Source organism: Piliocolobus tephrosceles, unplaced genomic scaffold (assembly GCF_002776525.5).
Source record: "Piliocolobus tephrosceles isolate RC106 unplaced genomic scaffold, ASM277652v3 unscaffolded_41802, whole genome shotgun sequence".
Taxonomy (NCBI): Eukaryota; Metazoa; Chordata; class Mammalia; order Primates; family Cercopithecidae; genus Piliocolobus; species Piliocolobus tephrosceles.
The window spans coordinates 15,672-22,180 of record NW_022326313.1 but is presented as its reverse complement, the minus strand read 5'-3'; the positions used below and the strand labels follow the sequence as shown (position 1 = coordinate 22,180).

General features: G+C 39.1%; 1 pseudogene; it reads left to right on the top strand.

Moving 5' to 3' along the window:
- The first annotated feature begins 1,419 nt into the window (after positions 1 to 1,419).
- LOC113223557 lies at positions 1,420 to 6,509 on the top strand (annotated as a pseudogene).

The window sequence follows — 6,509 nt, the reverse complement described above, 5'->3', positions numbered from 1 at the left end:
CCTGAGGTTGGCTATTGAATCCCTCACTAAATGCTCCTCAGGGTGTTGCCTAACACACACCGCTGTGCTCACCCATAAAAATCTGCATGATGGAATTCAGCCCAATGCAGCGAGAATTCCCATGGACTTCCTCTGAACAAGGCAAAGCATAGGTGCCGTGGAAGGAGGATGAAAACAGGAAGAAGATGTAATCTCATCCTGAAGGGGTGCTCGGTAGAATGGAGGAGAACAATACATAGATTCCTGAAGATGGGCACCAAAGTGATTGGGGTGGGCCCACAGCAGAGGCCTACAGCTCTGTTCAGAATGCAGAAGCAGGGTGGGCAGAGAGAGGCAGCTCATCAGAGTGCTTGGGCAAGCATAGGGCCAGCGACTCACCACTGCAGACAATGTATCTGAGGAAAGCAATTTAAAAATAGGTGATAGTCACATTCCATCAAATTTTTGGAAGGGTCCATGGAGGCAGGGTTGTCAATCTCATTACAGCATTTCAGAGACCTCAGAAGATTTGGAAATGAAAAAAGACAAGCAGCACTTGTGGTTCACCTGTGTCACAATTGTGGCTCACCTGCATCTCTGCAATGCACAGGTGAGCTGTATATTGCAGAGACACCGGTAAGCCACAATTTCCTCCCAGTTAGGAGGTCAGTGCTAAGACCCTTGCTCTCTTTCCATCGAACATGAGATGCCAATTTCTTTCTGGGCAGAGGACAAAATAAAAATTGTCTGTAAACTTTGGCCAGGCACAGTGGCTTACGCTTGTAATCCCAGCACTTTGGGAGGCCGAGGCAGGCAGATTGCCTGAGCCCAGGAGTTCAAGACCAGCCTGGGCAACATGATGAAACCCCATCTGCACTAAAATACAAAATATTAGTTGGGCATGGCAGCACATGCCTGTAATCCCAGCTACTGAGGCTGAAGCAGGAGAATCATTTGAACACGGAAGGCGGAGGTTCCAGTGAGCTTAGATCGCACCACTGCACTCCAGCCTGGATGACAGAGTGAGACTCCATCTCAAACAAAGAAAAAAAATAGCAAATTTTTCTTTGTGACAAATTCCAGAATTATTAGCTTCATTTAAATTTACTTTCCTTTTTATCTTTCAATGTCATCAAGACCAAAAGCATTGCTTAATAATTTTGTTTATAAACTCATATTGCAGCACAGGGCATGATCTGTCCCCAAGGCAAAGATGATGAGTTACTCTTTTCTCGAAAACATACAAGTAGGTATCTCAGCAAAGGCTACTCATGTGTTATTATGAGTAAATCACTGGCAGTGAATGTGAATTTTTTTTTTTTTTAATGGATGGATGAGTACACGCCTTCTTTTGAGGGCAGGTTCTATCTGTACTTCTTTCACCTATTATATTATAGGAGCTTAGAATCCCAGCTGCTGGCTCTGGGCTGAAGTTCTCTGATGGCTTGTGCAGGGTATACTGGCCTTCTTCCCCTATCTGTGTGTCTACTGCTGACCTGTGGCTTTGCCGAGGCAGGGAGGTTGCTGGTAGTGCGCATGGATGGGAGCCACTGGTTTACCATGCGGTCGGTGGTGGAGAAACTCATTCTCAGGGGACATGAGGTGGTCGTAGTCATGCCAGAGGTGAGTTGGCAACTGGGAAGATCACTGAATTGCACAGTGAAGACTTACTCAACCTCATACAGTCTGGAGGATCAGGACCGGGAGTTCATGGTTTTTGCCGATGCTCAGTGGACAGCACCACTGCGAAGTGCATTTTCTCTATTAAGTTCATCCAGTGGTATTTTTGACTTATTTTTTTCAAATTGCAGGAGTTTGTTTAAGGACAAAAAATTAGTAGGCTACTTAAAGGAGAGTTCTTTTGATGCAGTGTTTTTGGATCCTTTTGATGCCTGTGGCTTAATTGTTGCCAAATATTTCTCCCTCCCCTCTGTGGTCTTCGCCAGGGGAATATTTTGCCACTATCTTGAAGAAGGTGCACAGTGCCCTGCTCCTCTTTCCTATGTCCCCAGAGGTCTCTTAAGGTTCTCAGATGCCATGACTTTCAAGGAGAGGGTATGGAACCACATCATGCACTTGGAGAAACATTTGTTTTGCCCCTATTTTTTAAAAAATGTCTTAGAAATAGCCTCTGAAATTCTTCAAACACCTGTCACGGCATACGATCTCTACAGCCACACATCAATTTGGCTGTTGCGAACGGACTTTGTTTTGGACTATCCCAAACCCGTGATGCCCAACATGGTCTTCATTGGTGGTATCAACTGCCATCAGGGAAAGCCAGTGCCTAAGGTAAGTTATCTCTCCTTTAGCACATGAAGAATAATCTGGCTTTGAACATTTAAAGAAGATTTCTTACTGAACTATAATTTATCATGTACATTTGTCCCATTTGGAATTTCTTTCTGGTTTAAGGAATTCTTTTGTACTAATTCACTTAATTGTTGGGTAGCAAATTGTATAAAGCAGCTCTTGTTGATATGTAAGTGTATACAATTGATATAATTGTAGATCATATCTAGGCTGCAATCTAAATGCTATTTTTGGAAACATACCAAAAACCACAGTAAGAAATAAAACTTCCTTTTTTTTTTTTTTTTTTTGCTAATTCTATACTACCCCCAGAGGAATATATTCTTAGCAGTTTTGTGTGAATTCTTTTCAATTATATTTGAAATTATACTATGTATATGCATATCTTTAGGGTAAATTCTCACTTCTATTTTATTAATATAAAATCTAATATCATGCCGGCTATGATTTTTTTTATGTTAGATTTTTCTCTTGTCAATAAGGTAAAGATATCTTTACAGGTCAATGCATACAGATTTGATATGTTCTTTTAATAATTGCATAATAGTCTTTACTTTGGATGCAATGTAGTTTTCCAGCCAATTAATATTGATAGAGATTTAAGTGTTTTCCACTTTTGGGATTTATGAACAATAATAAACATTCTTATATACTTTCTTTATATATATTTCCATATTTTTGCTTTTATCTCAGTAGGATATTGTCCTATGAGTATGGTTGCTTGGTTTTCATTAAATAAGATTGGCATCCTTTTGCTATTACATCTTCCTATTCAAGAATATGAATCTCTCATTATTTATTCTGATTTTGTTTTATGTCCATAAATAAAATTTTGCACTTTATAGAAGTATTTTATCTTTCTTATTAACTTTTATTCCCCTGCATTTCATTGTTTTTGAAACCATTATGTGCAAGGCAATTTTCCCATTTCTCTTTTGAATTAATTCTGCATAATTAATGTACTGCTTTGAGTTTTACACATTTATCTTGTATATAGTCATATTACTAACCTCTCTTATTAGTATGTAAGGTGTATTAAGTGTGCAATATCATCTGCGAATTATTCCCTCCCCTGGTATTTATACTTCTTATTTTGGTGGAGCATATAGTTCCAAAACATTATTGAATAATGTTGTTGGTCTAGCCAGTTTAAATTAGGATTCGGTCACTTGCAGTTGAAAAAGTCTTGACAAATACAAGAGTAAGATTCTTGGCAAATGCATAGTTGCCAAATCCAGGTGAAACATCTGGTGTCTCATCTAAGTATATTATTTTATTAGGGATGGAGTATACATTTTTATCTGTTGTTCTGGCTTCTTACAAGGTTCAGTAGACTTGGTAACACAGTCATATTCTCTCACATATTGGCAGATGTTCGGTGAAAGAGTGACTGTTCAACCAACTCATGGGAAAATGCAACCATGCTCTTTCTAAAAAGCAGGGAGACTACAGCTGTAGGCCTTTCAAATGAAACATGACTTTCAGCTCTTGGCAAGACCAGGCAAGGAGATGCAAGTTGTAGGACGTTAAGAGATAGACTTATCAAAGTGTCTCTCCCCGTTTACCCTCCAATTACAGTACCAGCCACCACTCAGTTATTGACTGCAGCCTCATGGCCTCTAGCCAGGCGTGTGTGTGGCCTGCCACTTTCTGAACCTGTGCTGAATTTGTTGTGGCTCAAAGGGTCACCCAAAAGGCTTTAGAGATATAGAAATCTATATATGATTCTATACCATCTATAATGGTATATGATAGAGAGATCTATAAAATATGAAACAGTGAACCATATATAGTTTTACATATTTTGGTTATTTGTGTATCTTCAGTGGTGTATAAAATATATGCATTTATATACCTTTACAGAATATATATATGAGATAGGATTTATAGTTGTGGAAGGTTATATATTAATGTATATATTTATAAATCTAAAATAAATATAATTATCAAAGAAGAATTCAGATCATAAAGAGTGCCCTTTGGCAAAGAACCTTGGATATGGCTCAACCACAGAAGTAAATTGTCATAGAAAGATTTATGGACACTGCATAGTGATCCTTTCTTGTTTCGTATGGGCAGAGTGTGTCTTGGAAAAGTATACAGTTTTTTGTACCTTGTTGGCCAACAGGATTCATAGTCTGCATTTCATCTGTCTGATGAAAAGAAAGCATTGCTTGATGATAGTGTGTGTGTATGTGGTGTGTGTTCGCAAATGTGTCTGTACGTGCCTGTGTGTTTGTGTGCAACGTCTTAAGCTCTACACAGGAGATTATTTTTCTGAAAGGTTTCCTACAACAAAATCTTATTGAGTCTATCCAGGGGAATTACACCCAGGGATGTAATTAAATACTTTAACAAAGATGGTAGATCATCATTCAGGAGAACATTAAAACAGTTTTGTTTTGTATTTTTAGTACAGACAGTGTTTCACCATATTGGCCAGGTTGGTCTCTGACTCCTGACCTCAAGTGATCCGCCTGCCTCGGTCTTTCAAAGTGTTGAGATTACAGGCATGAGCCACCACACCCAGACTTAAAATGGTTTTAATGAGAAAAAGAGAAAATCACTTCCACTTTTCTTGACTTTTTGGTGAATTACAGCAGAATTGATGGTTGAATCCAGTTATAAAGAATTTGGGGCCGGGCGCGGTGGCTTAAGCCTGTAATCCCAGCACTTTGGGAGGCCAAGGCGGGCGGATCACGAGGTCAGGAGATCGAGACCATCCTGGCTAACACGGTGAAACCCCGTCTCTACTAAAAAATACAAAAAACTAGCCGGGCGAGGTGGCGGGTGCCTGTAGTCCCAGCTACTTGGGAGGCTGAGGCAGGAGAATGGCGTGAACCCGGGAGGCGGAGCTTGCAGCGAGATGAGATCCGGCCACTGCACTCCACTGCAGCTTGGGCAACAGAGCAAGACTCCGTCTCAAAAAAAAAAAAAAAAAAAAAAAAGAATTTGGGCTCAGTCAACACCATCTAGGGCCAGTGCAGCTCTGGAGAACTGGGGCTGGAATGTGGTTACAGCAAGAAAAGATCTGTGCTTTCCCCATTGCTCTCGCATTCTGTTTTTGATCTCAATTCAAATTTACCTGTTAGTGGGCAAGCCCTAGTCCTCTCTCCAAGATTATTTATTTCAACTTGTTATTATCAAAGTTTTCAAACATATACCGAGGAGAGGCTATAGCATAATGTGTACCCATGTAGCCATTCTTAGGTGAAATAATTTTCAGTATCTTTCTGTACTGCTTCATCTTTCTTCGTTTTTTCTTTCATTTTAAAGAAAAATTTTGACTTTTTTTAAAAGAAAATCTTGGCATGTTGTCTCATCATGAAATACTTCACTAAATATAAAAAATAAGGAAAATTTGTTTCATAGCCCCAATTCCTAAGACAATCAATAACTTTAATATTATCGCATTTTCAATCCATAATTAAATTTATCCTGATTGTCTCAAAAAATCTTTTACATGTAGATCAATGGAATAGAATTTACAATCCAGAAATAATCCCATACATTCTTTGCCTTGATTTTTACCATGGTGCCAAGACCATTGAAATGGCAAAGAATAGTGTCTTCAACAGAGGGCTCTGGGACAACTGCATATCCAAGTGCAAGAGAATGAAGTTGCACCCTTACCTTGTATCATTTACAAAAATTAACTTGAAATGGATCAAAGACCTAAATAGAAAATCTAAAACTGTAAAACTCTTAGAAGAAAACATTAGGGAAAATATTCATGACCTTGGATTTGGAAATGGTTTCTGAAATGTTTTTTTCTTGTACCAAAAGTTCAAGAAATTAAAACAAGAAAAAGAAGAGATAAATCTTTATCATAATGTTTTTATACAAAAACTTTTATATATCGGAGGACACTATCAAGAGAATGAAAAGACAACTCACGTGGGCACCCTTATTAAGGTGTGCAGATAAACACGCATATGCTTGACATGGAGGCTCTCTCATGACACATCCTATGTTTTCCTGTCCTATGAAACTTTCTACCTGCGTTAGAACCTAAGCTTTCTGTGGCTTTCTAAAATCCCTGGTGTCAGAAGTCAAGTGTGGATTACTGCTGCTTTCCTTGACTGTCTCTCTCTCCTTCAATCTATGTTGATAATGTGATATCAAACATGATACACTACCTCTTTTGGCCCACTCAGGATATTCTGGTGGTGCCCTCTGGCCTGCACCCTCCCACTGGCTATGAAGGTCACCCATGA